The following is a 21,505-nucleotide window of genomic DNA, read 5'->3' as shown; positions in this document are numbered from 1 at the left end:
TCTAAATCTATGATCCATTTTGAGTTAATTTTGGTGAACAGTATGATATCTGTCTAGATTTTTTTTTTTTTTGCTTGTGGACATCCAGTTGTTCCAGCACCATTTGAAGAGACTATCTTTGCTCCATTATTGTCTTTGTGCCTTTGTCAAAGGTCATTTGACTGTATTTATGGGGGTCTATTTCTGTGTTCTCTATTCTGTTTCATTGATCTATTTGTCTGTTCTTTTGCCAGTACCACATAGTCAGTGATTACTATACTTTTATAGTAGATCTTGAAGTTGAATAATGTCAGTTCTCCAACTTTGTTCTTCTTCTTTAATATTGTGTTGTCTAGCCTTAGTCTTTTGCCTTTTCATATAAACTTTAGAACCAGTTTGTAGCTATCCAGAAAATAACTCCTGGGATTTTGATTAGGATTACACTGAATCTATAGATTAGGTTTGGAAGAACTGATATCTTGACAATATTGAGTCTTCCTATTTATGAATTGGGAATATACTATCTCTCCATTTATTTAGTTATTCTTTGGTTTTGCCCATCAGAGTTTTGTAGTTTTTCTTATATAGGTCTTATACCTATTTTGTTAGATTTATACTATTTCAATTTTTGGATGCTAATGTAAATGATATTGTGTTTCTAATATCAAATTCCACTTGTTCATTGTTATTATATCGGAAAGTAAACAGTTTTTGTATATTAACCTTGTATTCTGCAACCTTGCTGTTAACTGCTTATTAGTTTCAGGATATTTTTGTTGATTCTTTTGAATTTTCTACATAGTTTATGTCATCTATGAATGAAGACAGTTTTATGTTTTTTTCCGCTCCGCAGCATGTGGGATCTTCCCGGACCAGGGCACGAACCCGTGTCCCCTGCATCGGCAGGTGGACTCTCAACCACTGCACCACCAGGGAAGCCCTATATATTTTTAATTCATTTTCTAGCCTTACTGCATTAGCAAGGACTTCCAGTATGATATTGTAAAGCAGTTGTGAGAGGAGACATCCTTTCCTTGGACCTGATCTTAGTGTGAAAGCTTCACGTTTCTTGCCATTTAGTATGTTAACTGTACGTTTTTGTAGATAGTTTTCATCAAATTGAGGAAGTTCCTTTCTGTTCCTAGTTTACTTAGAGTTTTTATCATGAATGGGTACTAGAGTTTTCAATTGACTTTTCTGCCACATTAATTTTTGTACTAGGTCTTTCATGTGTATTTTATACTTAGAGAATGTCTCAATTCAGACCAGTCACATTTCAAGTGCTCCACAGTCACCTGTATCTAGTGACTACTTTATTGGACAGTGAAGATATAGAACATAGGCTTCTTGTCTGTCCAGTTTAGTGCTACCTTCCTAAATCCAAGAGGAAGGCTCTTCTCCTAATAGGCACTCAACCAAAAGTTTTACTGATTAAATGGATGTCTCTCTCCGAGTTGTGTCTGCACCAGTTTTATATTCCCAGCAGAGTGTATGAGGCTTTCCATTTCCTATTTTCTAATGTTTGTCAGCCTAATGGGTTTAAAATGACATTTTTCTTTTAATTTGCATTTCTCTGATTATTGGTGATGTAGAGCATCCTTCCGTATAACAAACATTTACTGTACCCATTTTTCTGTACAGTTCCCTATTTTCTTTCAGGGGAGAGAGTCTTATTTGTTCTTGTTTGTTGTCTATTCCAAATTTTAGACACTGTAAGATTTTTCTGTCAGTCATCTGTTAAATATATCAAAGTATGAACAAAAATCTTCAGTTTCCATGTAGTTAGTCCAACAATTTCTCCCTTCATGGCTCTGTTCTTGTTTTGTTGGGTATTCTCCTATATTTTCTTCTACTTTACTATTTTGTCTTTATCATTTAGGGTTTCACTCCATATGGAGTTTATTTTTGTCTGTCCTCTAAAGCAGTGAACTAACTTTATATTTTTTAAAATAAAGTAAGCCAGTTATTCCAATTGTTTTTACTAAATAGTCCATCTGTTCCCCATTGGTTTTTGGTGCCCTTTCTAACAATTGCAAGTTTCCATATGGCTCTATTTCTGAGCTCTTCATTCTTTTAAGACAATTTTCTTTGTCTTCTTGCAGCAACCCTATTCTGATATAATGCTAAAATTGTGCATTTGCTCTAATATCTGATTAGATCTGTTTCAGCCTCTTGCTCTCGTTTTTCAAAAATTTCTTGGTTATTTGTAGATATTTATTTTTCTATACAAATTTCAGATACAGCTTTTCATTTCTATACCTTCTCTTTTTATTCTTTTGGAATATTGATTGCAATTACGTTAAAATTTTAAATCTAAATATTATAATGTGAAATGCTCTTATGCATTACTATGGTATATCTCTTCTTTTATTCAGATTTTCTTTTGTGCATTCTTAGTTAGGTTAATTCCTGATTCGTCACTGTAATGGTTACTTAGGTAGCTTATTTTCTTTTGCATTTTCTAATTAGTTATTGCTGCTGTAGAGGGAAGTTTTTGATGTTTATATATTCATCTTGTATCCAGCGGTCTGGATGGACATTCTATTTTGATAGTTTATTCTGTTGAGTTTTGGTAGTTTATTCTGTTGGGTTTCTATACAGATAATTATATCACCTGCAGATGAAAATTTTATCTATTTCCTCCTAAGTCTTGCCTCATTTCTTTCTTTTTCTTGCTATTGAATTGGCCAGGAACCAGCAGTACTTGGTTGAGCTGTAACTAATGGTGGGCATTGCTGTAAATTTTTTTTTTTGGTTCATTAATGTAGTAAATTGATAGATTTTTGATGTTGAACCTAGAAGGAATAAATTATATTTAATTATGATATGTTACAAATAATACACTGATGATTTAATCAACTAATTTTTCTTTAGGTTTTGGCGTCTATTTGTACAAGTGAAATTGGTGTATACTTTTTCCTTTTTTTTACAGCTCTTTCTTGGTTATAGCATAAAACCATTATTCATAAAATGAGCTATATAACTTCCTCTTCCTATTTCCTATTAAAAAAAAACTTGTGTAAGGTAAAGATTATTTGCTTTGTTATAACACACTTGTAAAATCACCTGTCAGATCCTTTTTATAGGGGAGGGGTGGTGGTAGAGGGAAGATTCTGATGGCTAATTTCAAGTTCTTTATTGGCAATTCCATGTGTTTTATGTCCTCCTGTCCTAATGTTGATATTTTATAATTTAATAGAAATTTATCCATCTCCTCCAGGTTGTCAAATTTTCTAGAGTGCATATGCTAATAACATTCTTTGTTTCTGTTTAAAATATCTGTTCTTTTCTACTTCTATCTTTCTCTTTTCTAGATCAATTTTGCCAGCATCTTATTCCTCTTATTAACCTTTTCAGTGAACCATTTTTGGGGATTTGCTAATGACCTTTACAGTTTTATTGACATTGTTGTTCTTTATTTCACTGATTTTTAACCTTTCCTTTACTATTTCTATTTTTCTTGTTTTTCTGAGTTTATTCTTTTGCTTTTCTCTAGATTTTTATGTTAAATGGTTCTCATTTATTTTAATTCCTTCTAGCTTTTATGTAAATATAATTAAGACTGTAAATCTCCCTTACAGTATTACTCTAACTGCAAGCCATACAGTTTTGCATTTAATGTTTTTATGTACCTCATAATTTCCCTGGTAATTTCCTCTTAATTCTAGGGGTCATTTGACAATATGTATTTAGATTTCTAGACATAAAAAATTAATGTATGATTTTGTTATAAATGTTTTATTGCATTGTAGACAAAACCACATTGTATATGATGCCCATCTTCAGAATTTATTGAAGTTTTCTTTGTGACTTAATGCAGTAAGTCCCCAACATATGAAAGAGTTCTGTTCCAAGAGTGTGTTCATAAGTCCAGTTTGTTCATAAGTCCAACAAAGGTAGCCTACGTACCCAACTAACACAATCAGCTATATAGTACTGTACTGTAATAGGTTTATAATACTTTACACACAAATAACACATAAAGAAACAAGCACAAAAAATAAAGAACACATTTTTAATCTTACAGTACAGTACCTTGAAAAGTACAGTAGTCCAGTACAAAAGTTGGCATACAGGGGCTGGCATCAAGTGAACAGGCAAGAAGAGTTACTGACTGGAGGAGGGAGAGGAGGTGGGAGGTGGTGGAGCTGAAGGATTGTCAGCAATAGGAGACGGAAGGCAAGCTGCAATTTCACTCATGCCTGACATTGATGGCACAGGTTCTGGTTCCTTGCTAGATTCAATTCTGTCTATCGTCTTGAAAAAACAATCTGGTGATATCTGGGTAGTAGCTCTTTTTTTCTCATTGTAGATGACATGGTAGCACTGGATTGCATTCTGAATGGCTGCTGCAACCTTCATGTACCATTCTACGTTGGGGTCCTGTGCCTCAGAAACTAACAGTGCCTCCTCAAATAAAGAAAATCCCCTTGCCGTTTCCTGTGTTGTGAATCTCTTCAGTTCTTCAGTTACTTCCTCTTCCTCTTATCTCTCTTAGTCCTTTCTCTGGGCCTCCAATTCTATCATTATAGCTTGGCGCTTCTTAGCAGTTCCAGCTACATGACTGCTGCTTTTACACTTGCTCCTGGACATCCTGGGCTTGAAATAAAGATACTGTACTCTATACAGTACTGTACAGTAAAGTACACAAAAGCACAACTACTTGTAAAGGATGCACGCACGTGACAATGTATGCCAGACACGTGAACTAACTTACATGACTGGATGTGCGAACACATGTTAGCATCTTTGAAAGTTCGAGACTTGAAGGTTCATATGTAGGGGACTTACTGTACATGATCAATTTTTGTGAATTTTTATATATGCTCTTAGTGAAAGTTTATTCTATGCCCTTTGGGTATAAAGTTTATATATTTAGAACAAAATTATTTATCATTTTATTTAATCTTTGATCCATCAGTTCCTGAGAGAAGCAAGTTATCTTTTTCTCCCTGCAGTTCTATCAGTTGTTTTATCTATATTTTAAGCTATACTGGACTTGCCTGGTGGCACAGTGATTAAGAATCCGCCTGCTAATGCAGGGAACACGGGTTCGAGCCCTGGTCTGAGAAGATTCCACGTGCCGTGGAGCAACGAAGCCCGTGAGCCACAACTACTGAGCCCGCATGCCACAACTACTGAAGCCCACACGCCTAGAGCCCATGCTCCATAACAAGAGAAGCCATCTCAGTGAGAAGCCCGTGCACTGCAATGAAGAGTACCCCCACTCGCGGCAACCAGAGAAAGCCTGTGCACAGCAACGAAGACCCAACTCAGTCAAAAATAAATAAATAAATTTATGTTTTTAAAAAAGCTATATTATTGAGTATATATTTACTCACGATTGCTATACATTCTTGTTATATTATTCCTTTACCACTATATAATGAGCATCTTTGTTCCTGATGACATTTGTTCATACTAACTCTATTTGTCTGAAATGAAAAGTAGCTATTTTGGGGGCTTCCCTGGTGGCGCAGTGGTTGGGAGTCCGCCTGCTGATGCAGGGGATGCAGGTTCGTGCCCCGGTCTGGGAAGATCCCACATGCCGTGCAGCAGCTGGGCCCGTGAGCCATGGCCGCTGAGCCTGCGCGTCCGGAGCCTGTGCTCCACAACTGGAGAGGCCGCAACAGTGAGAGGCCCGCGTACTGAAAAAAAAAAAAAAGTAGCTATTTTGGTCTTCTTTTGGTTTATATTTGTTTACTATATATATTTTGCTTTATTTCAACTTTCTTTGTCATATATGTTCTAAATTCCTTTTAAAGATAATATATATTCTTTAAATTTTGACTTTTGATTGGTGAGTCTAAATTATTTACATTTACAATAACCATTGTTTTTTGATTTTGGCAATGTGGTTTCGTGTTTTCTATTTGCAGTGCTTTCTTTTGTTTTATTTTGCTTTTATTTTTCAACTTCCCCTCACATACCCATTTTCTATCAACTAGTGTATTGGTTAAATTTTATTTTTCTGGTTTAAGTTTCGCTGCCAACTCATATGTTGCATGCTCTCTCCTAGATAGTATACATTTATATCAAAAGTTAAATTGGTTCTTTATCTTTTCTTGCTTCGTGTTTCTTATAGTCTTCTTAATCTCTCTGAGATTATTAATAATGTATATTTTAACTTCATATTCTGTTCCATGAATTTTCCTTCTTCTGATACAAGTTAATCCATCCATTTGTTGCCTTTCTTTCATAGTTCTCATGCTTCTCATATTCTTGTAATGATTCCATTGTTATCGTTTTTATCATTTGGGGATGTCTGCTAATTTGATTGATAATGCCTTCCTGGAAGAAGCACAAAAACCTAGACCTTAGCCTGGGCTCCTTTGGGAGAGCTAAGGGGGTCCTAGGTGTGCTTTAAGGAAGAGAATCTCAAGTATTCCAATTTGGGTTAAGCCACTTCTTGTTTTTTTCCCCAGGTATTGCTCTTCTCTACCAGTAGACCACTGTGAAGGGATGAGATAGAAAAATGGAGGAAGGAGGCCACCCTGATGTTCTGGCTGATTCATCTATTTCATCATCAAAGTCCTTGAGAGAGTGAGCAGTGAACACTACAGTCCAGTGAGTACATTCATATTCATGCAGGTGTGGCTTTTGTTGTTTTGTTTTGAACAGAGTATTTTTTGCCAGTCTCTGAGTATTTCTTTTTTTAAAAAAAGAAATTTATTTATTTATTTATTTATTTTTGGCTGCGTTGGGTCTTTGTTGTTGCGCACGGGCTTTCTCTAGTTGCGGTGAGCGGCGGCTACTCTTCCTTGCGGTGCGCGGGCTTCTCATTGCTGTGGCTTCTCTTGTTGCAGAGCATGGGCTCTAGGCGCACAGGCTTCAGTAGTTGTGGCATGCGGGTTCAGTAGTTGTGGCTTGTGGGCTCTAGAGCGCAGGCTCAGTAGTTGTGGCGCATGGGCTTAGTTGCTCCGCAGCATGTGGGATCTTGCAGGACCAGGCATCGAACCCGTGTCTCCTGCATTGTCAGGCAGATTCTTAACTACTGTGCCACCAGGGACGTCCCTCTGAGCATTTCTTTTTATGCTCTGGACTTACCCAAAGCAAGATAATGGAATCGGAACACAGTACAGTAGAAAAATAATTGAACTAGGAGAGAAAGGCTGGCTTCTAGTTTTACATCTGCCATGGGCAAGGCATTTCATCTTTCTAGTGAAGCATTTCTATAGCAATTAGTCTTGGAAGATGCTAAGCAATTTTGTAGGAATATGTGATCCTATATTTTCTTTCCTTCTCTCTACCCCAAGATTTACGATGTACATCAGCACTAATGAGCCCTGCAAGGTAGAAACTTGTTTGTTCTAAGATTTCCCAAATTTATTTGGCCTCAAAATCCTGAGGACCGCACATTAGATCCTGGGCAACTACTGTCTGAGAAAAACTTTAGAAAGTGATATTCTACAAACTCAATTTTCTCATCTATGAAAATTGGACTATATGAACTATATATTGCGCCTGTTGGTTATTCTGTGTCACTTGCCCTATGTCCATTCAATGTTTTTCTTGCCAAGTCCTTGCTCCTTCTGGTGTCCCAGTTCTTTAGGCTGTAACTGCAGATGGCTTAAGATTTTGGTCCCTCCCCCTGCCACACACCCCACTGCATTAATGGAATATTAATTGGGTGGAGTTCTGAGTATCAGAAAAATTTCAAGACCTGACTCAAAGGAGTGATTTACTAATGGTGGAATTTCTGGCACTGTGACAAGTGCTTTGGCGAAAGTTTTCTGGGTCCATGGAGCTTTCTCATTGTCCTTCTAAAGGCGTCATCTATTTAGCAATCTCTTTATAAGACTAACACTATTTTCCTCTAAGTGAAGGGGCAGGGAGTGAGCAGCCTCCAGTTACTGATCCTTTCTTTGAACCACTTAATGGATATAAAAGCTCAACTTTACAAGGGGAAGAGTTGTTATTCCCTCACCTAGATAATGATTTCTTTATCCAAAATGTCCCCTTTGTATCTTCATGACAATAAAGTAGGGAAAATGGATTTTTTTAAAAAGTAATTACACAATTGAACATGTGATAAATCCACTTAATAGGCAAGAATAATCTGCTTTGGCTGCCTTCACAGCCCAAATTCACAGGGTAATTCACAACTCATTCACTGGAATTCAGCTTTATCTCCTAACATGGGGCTTGAAATTGAGACAAACTTATAACAAGCTGCATGCTTTTTCTCTTAATGATGGTCATGAGGGCTTGTCAAGTCCTGTGATTACCTAGTGTGATATACAACCTGGTGCCACAACACAAAAGTGAGATCCAGCCTCCCTGGGTATGACATCTCCAGTCCTTGGCAAGTATGTTAGGACCTGGAATTCATTGCTCTTGAGCCCTGTCATGCCAGGTAGATGGAGAGGGTATTGGTAGAAGGACCCCTTGGATCTCATTCCTGAGTGAATTACTTAGCTCTTCCTCATCAGGCAATCAAGCTTCCATCTAAAACCAATGTCTCTTAAATATTGATTGTTTGTGTCCACCTCTTTTCCTTGGCAAAGGTAAGTTATCATTATTGTGATGAAGAAAAATTTTGTTTCTTTTGGTGAATTATCAGGAAGCAGGTGACATAGGGAAAGTAGATAGATGTTGGAGTCAGAAGGGAAACCACCTCTGAGACAGGAGTATAATTTCTTGACCAAACTTATATTGTAGCTATTAGGAACACTAACTCACTGTTCTGTTAATATAACTTCATCTTCATACATTATACATGTTTACAATGACATAGTCATACTATGACATATTCTGTGAGGAATGCTAGAGCTAGTCTGGCCCTTCAGAGTTGTCTGGAATTGTCTGGGTCAAGATGGTCAGACCTTTATCCTCTGTGATCAGTCAGAGGAAGCACGGTCCTAGGAAGGGGTATGACCTTGAAGCAGGCAGTTCTCTGCAGCTGAGGCTGACTGTCGTCAGCAGAAGGGGGATCTGGGTCATATATCACGGTGTCAACCACACCATTGTGTTTTTGTTGGGAGAATCTTCAAGCTACTAAACTCCTGGGAAGCTCAGTGTGCTTGTAGTAAAATGGGGATAAAAATATCTACTAGGCTAGAATGGTTGTAAAAATGTAATTAATTCTTGTTTATTAATGAATTTAAAGTACAAATACTTAGCACAGAGTCTTTCACTTAGTAGGTACTCAAGAAATGATGATGGTGATGGTGATGATGTTAAAATGTTATGCTTCTGAGTATTGGATAATAGAACTTTGCCCTTGGTTTCTCTTTTTGTCTCAGATTAATTGTTCTCTTGTCAATGTATCTATGTTTTTATATTAAGTTATCTCAAATCCTTGCTTTGGAAATGACAGGTATAAATAAGACAATGTAAAATATTTTTAATCATAGAGGTATAGCAGAATAATACTTGATATACTGTATTAAACTTATGTTTTCTATTCTCAACAATTCCTGTTATTCTGTAACCCTCCTTCCACCCAAGCAGCAGCCAGAGTATTCCTGAGCTTACTGCTTCAGGGAAGGGATGATGCCGTTGACTAAAAGCCAAATTCTTGTTTTTGAGTTTCAAAAGCTGAGGTCCTGGCATAAATAATAGATTTAGACTAGGTGATCAGTCAGTGTGCTTTTGTCCAAACCTAGAGGAAATGAAGGGAGGAAGAGGAGAGTGGAGTTCAGGTCCTGGTGGGTCCTTGGGCAGGGCTTGTATCCTGCCATTTCCCCCATGACTTGGCTGGGGGAGGGGCAGCTAGGTAAGAGAATCCAAGAGTGGGTTTGTACAGTACCTTCCTTCTTGGGCATATCTCAGGAGGCAGTGGGATTTGCAGACTTCCCTGTGTGGCCAGCATAGTATGGTAATGGCAAAATAGAAATGGCTGTGTGCAATGTCCAGGCAGATAGTCCCAGGACAACCTCAAGAGATTCTGTACTCTCCAGTGTGTCTGGGGAGAGCAGCATAATGTTATCCCACGTGGCACAGTTGTGACTCACAAAACTAGTGGTCCTGAATTGGCCTTGTAGTCAGGATTGAGATGAACACAGCAGCATCTGGATGGCCTATGTATGGACATTGGACAGAACCAGTAGTATACCAGTGGATGCCACTATGGGGAGATGATACCTGAGGATCAGGCAGGTGATTGTTCGCTCTCACCCAATCAATGATCAAATGTATCCATGGGGAAAAAGAAACTGGATATCCTGATTTGACCACTTACCCCAAGTGGACTGTAATGAACTCCACCACTAGCAGAATGGGGCTCCCATTAGAAGTTAAGTTTAGTTACAGAAAAAGACCAAAAGTCATATTTCCTGCACTCTAAAATTTATGGCTTTATATTTGTACACATGAATTATGTTAATCTGTGGAACAATGGCCTGTTTTCAGTTCTTTTGTCTATATTATTTGAGCATCATAACTGTCTAGAGGGCATGTACTATTATCTTTATTTTAGAAATTAAGGGTCTTAGTGATTTTCTCAAAGTCACAGAAGACAGGAAAAATATAAACCTTATTAAATGTAAGATCTGGGATTAAAATTGTTTTTCTTCTTACAAGTGCAGATATCTGTAAAATAGTATTTACTAACATTTAATAAATATCTATTATACATTAGATACTGCTTTTTCTGCTTTAAACAGGATTAATTTACTTAATCCTCATAACAATGCTATGATACAAGGATTATATTGTCCCCACTATACAGGTGAGAAAATTGAGGCATAAAGAAGTCAAGTAACTTATTCAACATTACACAGACCATGAGAGTAGAATCGGTCTTTGAAACTCAAACAGCCTGACTCCAGTGCCTATGCTCCTAACAACTCTTCTACAGTAGCAGGCATTTCGGTTCCCCATTTCTGCTTTTTCAACAGAACTTTGACTGTGTTCAGGTGTCCACCCTACTGAAGCTCCATGAGTGTGGAACCTGATTATTCTAGGTCAAACACAGCACTCCCATTCTCCTTCCTAGAGTGATTGGTTTTAGAACCCCATTCATGCATGGTATTCCCCTGGTAACTCTTATTGGCCTGAAAGTTGGCACCTGATCTAAGGTAGCCCAAGGAAAATAATGAAAAACACTTACATTCCAGGGGTGGGGGAGAGGTTGTTTCCTCTCCTTTGGATGTACACAATGAAGCAAGCTGCTGCTGGCAGCCATCTTGGAGCCATCAGTGGACAAGCCTCCATAGGCAAAAAGCCAGAGGCTATATAGAATTGCCTCTGGGAAGCAAAATTGGAGCCCACCTCTGACATGACCTTCCTGCTATAAGGGATAATACAGTTTCTCATTATAATACATTTTCTTATTATTTACACCAGTTGGAGCAAGACTTTCTGCTACTTGTAGTTATAATGACTCTGTTACAGCTCTACTACTTTATCACATGGCTTAAGGAGGTACCTATTGTAGCAACAAGATTCACAATTTTATCCTGTAGGTGGGGTAATTTAATTGCTGTTATTGGCTTTGGAAGATACCAGTATTCTGTTATTGACAATCTATGAAAGGGAGAATTCTTGTGGCAAAAATTATTCTACCACCAAGATGTAAGAAAACAAATAGACTCTTTTATGTTTCTAAGTCTGTGTCTCTATACTCAGAGTTGTTCTTGTCCCTATGACTCATCATTGTAACAGCCCTAAATTTTCTGCTATGTTGGTTACATAGGCTTTTCCAGAGCGTGACCCCTGGCACATGTTAGAGGAATGTGAGGAAGCGCTTCTTTTGTCTGTGTCTCAGTTTGTGTAGTGGGCACCTGTTGAATTGCCCACTGCCCAGTACCCCTTTCTCTAGGAACTGTTCTTCTTACCTCATCGACATATTTGCAGCAGGTGGTATCCTGTCCTCACAGTATGACTCCTCCACCAGTCCTCAGTTGGTCTGCTCAGTTAGTCTCTTCTTTAGGAATTTTGGTACTCATATTGAGGAAGAGGGAGAGGGAGACAAAGAGGGATGGAGGGTTGGAGGAGAGACAAGGGGGAAGAGAGAGAGAGAGAATGAGAGAGAGGAGAAAAGAAACCAGACTTTCAAGGAGGAACACAAACAAGAAATGTAATATACTGATGCTTCCTTTAATTTTTTTCATTGTAAAGTATTTTTAGATTTATACAAGAGTTTCAATGATGGTATATAGTGTTCACATATACCCTTCACCCAGCTTCCTCTAATATTAACATCTCATATAACTATGGTACATTTGTCTAAAACTAAGAAATTACAGTATTAACTAAACTGCAGACTTTATCCAGATTTTGCTTATCCGATAATGTTCTTTGCTGTTCTAGGATCCAATGTAGGATACTACATTGCATTTTGTCATTTCTCCTCAGTCACCTCTAATCTGTGACAGATTTTTGGTTTTCTCTTTTCTTTTAAGATTTTGATACCTTTAAGAGTATTGGCCAGATATTTTGTAAACTGCCTTATGATTTGGGTTTGTCTGAGTTTTTTCTCCTGATTTTACTGGGGTATGGTTTTAAGGAGGAATTCCACAGAGGTGAAGTGCCCATCTCATTACATCATGTCAGAGGTATTAATGTGACTATTAATACCTCTGCTATTAATGTGACTTTTCAGTGGTAAGGATGGGCTTTTTATATGCATGCACCCATCTGAAACTTGCACTAATCTGTGAAATATCAGTCTTGGATATTTATGCCTACTTTGCAAATGAGGAAACTGAGGCACAAAGAAGCCAAATCACCCATCTAAGTTCTCAGAATTAGTATCTGGTACAGCAGAGAATGGAATCTAGGTCATCTGGTGATAATCCTGTGTTTTCCTCAAAGCATCATCCTGCCTCCAGATCTTATGTACATTATTCTGTATAGCTGTATCTGAGCCAGTTACTGTCTACAAGACATAAACTTTCAGAACACGTGACTATCACTCTCAAAAGTGATGGGATCAAAGCCCAAGGTCTAAGGTGGTACAGAGAAAAGGAACCTTAGATTTTATCTTTATGAAATAATACCAGACATTTGTCCTAATATGTACATATTATTTCCTAAAATGCATCATGAGTATAGCCCTAGCATGAAAGGATTCCTTGAGGATCACAGGCACATTGACATATTAAAGTCTCTGAGAAAATCTGCAGCTACTCAGCTCATTTCATTATGTGTAACCCAGTTCTTCCCAAACTTCTTTTGAATAAAACCCTGTGACTATGTCCATACCGTAGGAAGTGTTGGTATAGAATAGAAATAGAAATTGTATATAAAACATCACCCAAGTTGAATTTCTCTTCCAAGCAATGTGAATTTATAACATCCTAAAAATTGTTTAGCCTAGATCTTTGAAACCACCCCCTGCCACTTTGGCAAGAGACAGGGAGTGGTGAAGGATCTATTTGGGTAAATCTACTGCCCAAGTTCACTGGATAGGAGCCAGCTCTAGACTTGACTTTGGTCTAGGTAGACCTGTCTCTAACATAATAACTCCTAAATTGTAGAGAGATTTAGAGGTAGATTAGGTTTCTTTTATCCCATGACTTGTTGTTTCACCCTTGACCCAGTAAAATTGCCCTTTTTTAGGAGGAATTGATAATGAAATCAGTGGCATCACTCAATTGCATATCCTTCAAAAGGCCAAGGAAAAAAATAAATAGGAGAGCTTTTATGAGAGAAATTCCAGTGTAATATTTTTTAGTTGTAGCGAGCCAAGGAATTGGACCATTTTGTAAAAATCACCATAAAAAACAGGGACTCAGAAAAGCCTGCGAAACTTTTCTTACTCCAAATTTCAACAATAATACTACAAATAGCTTAGAGAATTCCATTTTGAGATGTAATGGGTCTTTTATAAGATTATGTCAAAGAACTAGAGAATGACTCCTGGAAAAATGCCTACCAGTTCCTAGACCTTCTCTCAGCCATCACAGTTGCTCTGCATGGTTGTTCAGGGGCCAGTGCAAATGAATATGGGGTTCTTGTGCGTGTGTAACATTCCTTTGAAAAGCATTCAAAAATTTTTTCTCAGAAGCTTTAAAAAAAGATTCTTAATCAATGGCTTTCAACCAGAAAGGATTTTGCTCACTAGGGGACATTTGGTAATATCTGGAAACATTTTTGATTTTCACTACTTGGTGGGGAGGGAGTGTTTCTGATCTAATGGGCAGAGACCAGAGATTCTGTTAAACATCCTTTAGCACACAGGACAGCCCACAACAAAGAATTATCCAGCCCCAAATACCAATAGTTGAGAAACCCTGCTCTAAATCATATCTTGCTTAAATTGGTATCTCTTAAAACATGTACTAGGTCTGAGAACTTATCTGCTAATTAAAACAACTGTCTTTTGATTTAAAATGTATGAGAATAAGGGACTTGGAATTTTGTATCAAGCAGTTCTGGAAATGTAACCATGTGAAAATAAGCATAAATATCACACAACTGCACCCTATTAGTTCTTCAGACATGGAAATTATACTCTCAGAAGCATATAAATTAAAAGTCTAGTGTTGTCTGATGTAGTTTGTGATGTGCTCATTATGCTCATCACTACTACTGACTAAATGAAACTAAGTGATGTTCTCAATGCATGGAAATGAATAATTTTAGTGTTTGTTTCCCCCATAAAATTAATGTCTAGTAGCAGTTCCAAGGAAACCACATACAAGCAGGTGAACATGTGCTTGCACACGTGCACATATTACAATCACCCATAATGACAGTGCAGTTCATGCTGTGCCTAAATTGTTTGCAAAGTATGGAAGCAATTACAGAACAAATTCCGGTTCTCAATCTGCTTCTGTAAAAGAGGTCTGGCTCAGAGGCGCTCTGGAGTTATTTACGGCAGGAGCAAACAGAATGGCTTAACTATGCAGATAAACTTCTCATTCTTTTATGTGAGGCAGCAAAATAAACACCTTAACAATTCATGGTTCCCAGAGTGCATTAGTTAATTGGTCCAATATCATTCTAATTCTCCTCGTAGCTCATTGAATTGGAGCCTGTGAGCAGACAAAATATGTCTTTAGCTACTATGTACTTATTCCAGTGGCCCTATGGTTGATGGATGACTTTCTGATTTTTTGAAACAATGCCAGCGGAGGGCCTCATGGCGGCTGCACAGTGCCCGAGATCTCTTGTTGTGCTTTGGGGCGCAGGGAGAGAGGGAGGGGGCTCTGCAGTACGAGGTCTGGCTCAGTCATTTTCAAAATCAATACTTGCTCTCCAAGCCTTGGATAATTTAGAGAACATAATTCAGAATTCTCCCTTTCAGCATGTATCCTCCATCAAAGGGGTGTTTTCATCCAGAGTCAGCACAATGCTTCTGTGACCCAGGAATGCACAGATAAGGTTAAAAAGGAAGAAAGAAGTGCATTTATTCTCTCCTTCTCTCTCTTTCCAAGCATGTTTTGGACCCAGCATACGTGTGTTTGTATGCCTCATTGTGAATATTTCTATTTAGAACAGAGAACCTAAATTATGGTGTCTCATGGTATTACTTCATATTTAAGGCTTTTGGGGGGTGTTTTCCATTATAAACCCTTAGCCTAAGGGATGTCAGCCTCAGATAATTTATTCCCAGCAGGTCAGATATAGGATACAAAAATTTCAGCCCAAAGGCTGTTAAACTCTGCTTTTCACCTTATTTTAGAAAGTGCCATCAAAGTAGTGTTTTGTTGCAGTGATAAAATTTTGTGTTCCTGTGCACAGAAACAATAGATTTCATTTGCTTAAAAACCAGCATGACACCAATTATTTAATCCTTCAGACTCTATTCACTAGGTTGCTCTAAAAAAGGAGCCTCAGTGGAAAACATCTTGGTCATTTAAGTACAAAGAGCTGGAGATTTTATAGCAATTTTCCAATACTAATTACATTTCACACTATCTATCATATGCATGGCTTGCAAAACCCTATTGATTTTAATGGATACTAGTGCATTGGGAACAGGTTATTTTATGACATGTTATGTTATAGAACCTTTGTGAAATACCTGGATCTTAAAATGTGGGCATAGATATACTCTCAATTATCCACAAGTGGATTATCCACTTTGTCTATTACCCACAACATATTTAAAATTAAAGCTGCTGTCATTAGGTGACTCAGTAGCCCAAGGCCAATTTCTATCATCAATTTTCTGTGCTTCTGGAATGCAAACTCATTTCAAAAGCCTTTGCTAACATGATTAGTAGGGATGTACTTTAGAAATTGTTGCCAAAAATGTAAAAATAAAAGACTCGTGGATTATGTCTTATTTTGAATTATCTTTGTCACAAATGCCTTCCTTTAGCAGGAAAAATCAAGAGACCAATTACAAACATAGGCTCATAGACATGTTGTAAATGTAAAGTATCCTGAGAAATAAGCATAGTCTTGTACTGTCTGTAAATGATTGTTTAAAATAGTTCAGGCTGAAATGCCACCTGCTTTGTGGAGCCTTCCTGCATTTTGCCCTTCAGAATTGTTCACCTCTCCCTCTGGGGCAGCCTTGAGTAGACAAATGAGAGCATAGGCTTTGAAATTAGAAAGAGCCTGAATTCTGATTCTATAACTTATTAGCTGAGTGATCTGGAAAGAGTACTTAACCTTACTGAATCTCTTTTTCCTTATATTTAAAAATGGCCTTAATGATCTCTACCATAGTAATACAATATATGTTAATTCCATAGCATGTTGTTTGGCAAATAGCACGAACTCAATACGTGCTTGTTCCTTTCCGGTTCCATATCTATTTTTCATTAGATTCTGAGTTCCTTGGAAGCAGTGATCATATTTAATTCATGTTTGAACCCCACAGTGTTTAGTAAATTATCTTATATGTAGGATTTAATAATATTTGCTCAATTAAAGTGTGAATTAAAATTGTCTTTTGGTTTTATATCTGAAATAAATTACATTTTCAAATTTCCACAAATGTGTTAAAATTATTTTGCTATTAATTTCATAGAAAGAATGAACACTAGATCAATATTTTCATGTATAAATATCAGCAATCAGGCATAAGATTTCTCTTAAGTAAAAAATTTATCCTAAGAATATCATTAACATGTGTACATGACTGTATTATATATGTGTATATAATACACACATATATGCATAATGTGTGTATTATATATGTATGAAGACCAAATACCAGCTAACATTAACAACAGGAAAGACTCCTTAGCAAATTCACAAATTGTTTTATTGCTTTTAGAGCTATTCTCAAGGCTACATGTTGAAACAAGAGTTTTTCCATAATTAAAATAGCATATATTTTAAATTTATTATGTTTTTCATTTTTCAGTTGGGAGCACAATACAACAAAGCTTCCATAGACTTACAATCTTAGTGAAAGCAAATGTCCTCAGTGTAATAAACAATTAATTAATCCTGAAAAATCAGAGATTTTTTTCATTGTGTTACTTAGCCATGAACTTCAGCTTTCTCTTTTCATATGTGTCCAACTGAAGTAAGCACCACAGTCATTCCTTAGATGTTTATTTTGCACCTTCTCTGTCCATGGTACTGAGTGGTTCCTGTGCCATGGATCAAATATTACAGTGAAGTCAAGCTGGGATAATTATGCTTACATCACTGAGTGCTGGGCTTGGGTGACTGGAAATGTAACAGCAACATCATTCTTTTCAATGTATTTATTTGTTTACTTTTGAACTACATGCTCATTTTATTTAAAAACTATAATTATAGAACTAATATAAACTTATAAATATTGTAGAAATATATAATCTAGAAAGTTTGTCATTTGTTTCAGCAACCGTACTTTTATTTAGGGTTCATTGATGCTAAAAGCAAAATGGACTGAGAGAACTCTTGGATATAGGTTATGCTTCAAATTTGTAACTATATTGTACAAATATTTGTATGTGAATCTTTGTAAAGAAGCATTCATGTTTGCATCTCTTTCCAACATCTGTGCATTTACATCAGCAACAAAACACCAGAGGCATTTGGGCTTTCCCTACTAAAATGTTTCTTAGTTACCTTGACATTTTGGGTAATTAGATTGAAGAAGATGTTCCACTTTATTTCAGTAATGAGAGATATTACCTGAAAATTGTTACGTTCGTTCTCACCAACACAGTTCTAATGGAAAGGACAAATAACTGGGACTCTCTTCATTGCCTGCTTGCAACAGCTTAAATACATAAGTGCATAGCAACAATATGTGAATAACATATCAAAATAAATATATTCAAGTGCAGTTGATTGAGTGGGTTGTGTGGGGTCAGTGTCATGAATGGGGGTTAATTTCTGTTCAGTCAGGTGAGGTACAAATGGATCAACTTTGCTGGAAAATGGTTCTAATTGTGGCTGAATGGTCTAGTTTCCTGTGGGATACAAGCAGCCTATTATTTCATGTTTTTTTTTTTTCTTTTTGCGGTACGCAGGCCTCTCACTGCTGTGGGCTCTCCCGTTGTGGGGCACAGGCTCCGGACGCACAGGCTCAGCGGCCATGGCTTACTGGCCTAGCCGCTCCGCAGCATGTGCGATCCTCCCGGACCGGGGCACGAACCCGTGTCCCCTGCATTGACAGGCGGACTCAACCACTGCGCCACCAGGGAAGCCCTATTTCATGTTTTAAAAGGCTTGTTCAGGTTGGACCATTTGGATGGGAATCAATACAACAGAGGATGGGGGAATCATCAAAGACCATACCAGGTGTACCACTGAGGCCAGGTCCATGTACCCATAATTTCTCCAGTAATCCAGGAGACACAATCTGTTTTTGTCTGGCATCACCAGGAGCTAGATGGTCCAGTTCAATACTGTAGGCTTCACTTCATTACTGATAAGATGATTCAAGGTGGGAACAAGAGCTAGCAGCCCTTTGGCTATCTGACTCTTCGTAAGCCATGATTGAAGTGAATCAGTCAGGAGGAAACCAAGTCATTCCTCAGTGAATTTGGGCCAACCAGAATAGCTGTCTGGAAAAGGCAAGCTGCTACATGTGTCTTTGTAAGTGATCTAGATTCCCCTGCTTAAATTAGTCAGAAATGTGCAGGATCCTCTGGCTGTGTGGTAGGAGTTATAAAGGAATGAGGCAGATTTACCACCGTAGGTTGTGAAAATAACTTCTTGCTCACCTATTTGCAAATTTGCTTATAATGAGTTATTTTAGTTTTAGGAGCATTTGTATAAAATTATGATACGTACAAAATAGGATTCTTTTTTCAGACACCTAAGAAAGAGCCCCAAACCACAGGTATTGAATTACTGGGATTTCACTAGGCTTATGTCTGAATCATTTGAGTCCAAAGATAGGTTTACAGTGGTCAAGTTTTCTATGAACGAAATATATAAGCCATGATATTTTTTCAAATATAGTTAAGTTTTGCAAAAGCCAAATAAAATTTAGTAACACCCTAACTGGTACAGTTTTCTCATACCCTGATTTCGCTAGGTAATGGCCTCTTTCTCCACTGTATGTGGCTTGGGATCTCACTTACATTTTCAGTACAGTAAAATCTACCAAACCTATCGGACTTCAATAAAAGTTGATTCTAAGCTCTAAGGTCCCCTGGCTGGAATGGTCTTTTTTGTTCCGTGAAGTAGCATGGAGCTGCACAGCAAAGTAACCTCTTACAAATCAATCCTGCAATTTTTCTCCAGACGTGTGTACTGGAATGAGTTTTGATGCAGTTGGACTTTCTGTCCAAACAGTGAGTATTACCTTTGAGCTGCAGACCTATAGAAAGGTAACCTAGGGAAAATGAGTTAATGTTCCTGATCCAGTCTTCAGTATCCATCACACACATACCTTATGGCTATTAGTAACTGCAAAAGAGAAGTCCTAGCCATTTGGCTCCAAACTTATCTGAACATGAATCCAGTGTAGGGACTACATCTGAGGGCAGTGACAGGAAGGAGGGCCACAGACCATTCATTCCTAACAATTCTGCTCTGCAGATTCTTAGAGGCACCTTTTTGGTGAAGTCACTCACTACTGAAGATTTATTATCAAAACTTTTTAAAAAGAAAGAATAAAAAAGCAGCCTGTTAAGCATTTGCTTGTGTTCTGAGATTATTTATGAGATAGAGAGGCAAGACATGAAAAACCTGATCTGTGTCTATGGAAGAAGTAATCAGTTTTGTGAGAAACTCTATGAAAAGTTAGGAAGTAAATAAGTGCTAAGTTAAAAAGAGATAATTTATTAAATTTTGTTGAATTGTCTAAAACATCGCTTAGATAGGACTGTATAGGACAAATTGAGTTAAGCTGGCTTTTAAAAAAATCTAGAGGTATTAACTTTTTATGTCTATTGTAATTCGATAGCATTTAAATTTCTACCTTTATCAAAATTCATCTACAATGATCGTATAAGTGTATAACAAAATTATTTTAAGGAACTGGACACATTCATTTTTTTCTCTTGGAGATTACTTTGTATTTTATACATCTCCATTATTTTTCCTTAAATGAATCTGCAATTCTTATATTCAAGTAGGAAACTGCTTCTAAGCCTCTCCATTTTGTGCTATAAGAAAAACTGAAATATATTCTGGTGTCCACCCCACCTGCCCCACAGCCCAAGTCACTTCGTGGGCCTCATATCTCTTAAACCACCTGCTAATCATAACAATTGCTAATTTGAGCCCTTTTTAGTCACTTCTGGTGACTGACAATGCCATCGAGTTTGCAATGGCCATGTGGTCAGTCCCTCAACCATCCTAGCAGGCTGCTGCTGCTGCGCCTTTAGCTGGGGTCTCCATTGTTCTCCCAGCCTCTGCTGACCATAAGCAATTCCTTCTTCCCTAATCTCGGGGGATCTGCTTCTTTCACAATGGGGGTAGGGCCGTTTGCTTTGTGTGCAAGATAATCTTCCTTAGAATTGTTCACATATGCAAACATACACATAACAAAACCTGACTCTGGATGTAGAAGGATATATGTATTTGTATACGGGTACACACATATACACACATACATTTTAATATTAGCTACAGTTGCCATCGAGTTTGCAATGGCCATGTGGTCAGTCCCTCAACCATCCTAGCAGGCTGCTGCTGCTGCGCCTTTAGCTGGGGTCTCCATTGTTCTCCCAGCCTCTGCTGACCATAAGCAATTCCTTCTTCCCTAATCTCGGGGGATCTGCTTCTTTCACAATGGGGGTAGGGCCGTTTGCTTTGTGTGCAAGATAATCTTCCTTAGAATTGTTCACATATGCAAACATACACATAACAAAACCTGACTCTGGATGTAGAAGGATATATGTATTTGTATACGGGTATATATACACATATACACACATACATTTTAATATTAGCTACAATAATCACTTGTCAATCCTGTCTAATTATTTTTAAGTCACTCAGTAATATCTATTAATTTCAATTATTTGGGTTTCTCCTTGCCTTGATTTTAAATTGATTTTTTTTTCTTCTTACATACGGCAATGGAGATTTTAAACATTACTAAGTTCTTCATTTTAAGTTTCTTGAAGCCCCTGTATACCCTGCCTATGCCTCAGGAACATATTTTGGGAATGAATTGGAGATGGAGGTAGATGCATGTCCCTGGCTGGGATGAATGATTAGGAATTGAGGAATTGATCATTTAAACTCAGCAGGCCTGATTTCTACTAGGGAGCATCCCTTG

The sequence above is a fragment of the Neophocaena asiaeorientalis genome, unplaced genomic scaffold (genome assembly GCF_003031525.2).
Source record: "Neophocaena asiaeorientalis asiaeorientalis breed wild unplaced genomic scaffold, Neophocaena_asiaeorientalis_V1.1 scaffold391, whole genome shotgun sequence".
In the NCBI taxonomy this organism is placed as follows: Eukaryota; Metazoa; Chordata; class Mammalia; order Artiodactyla; family Phocoenidae; genus Neophocaena; species Neophocaena asiaeorientalis.
This window is presented reverse-complemented; position numbering follows the sequence as displayed.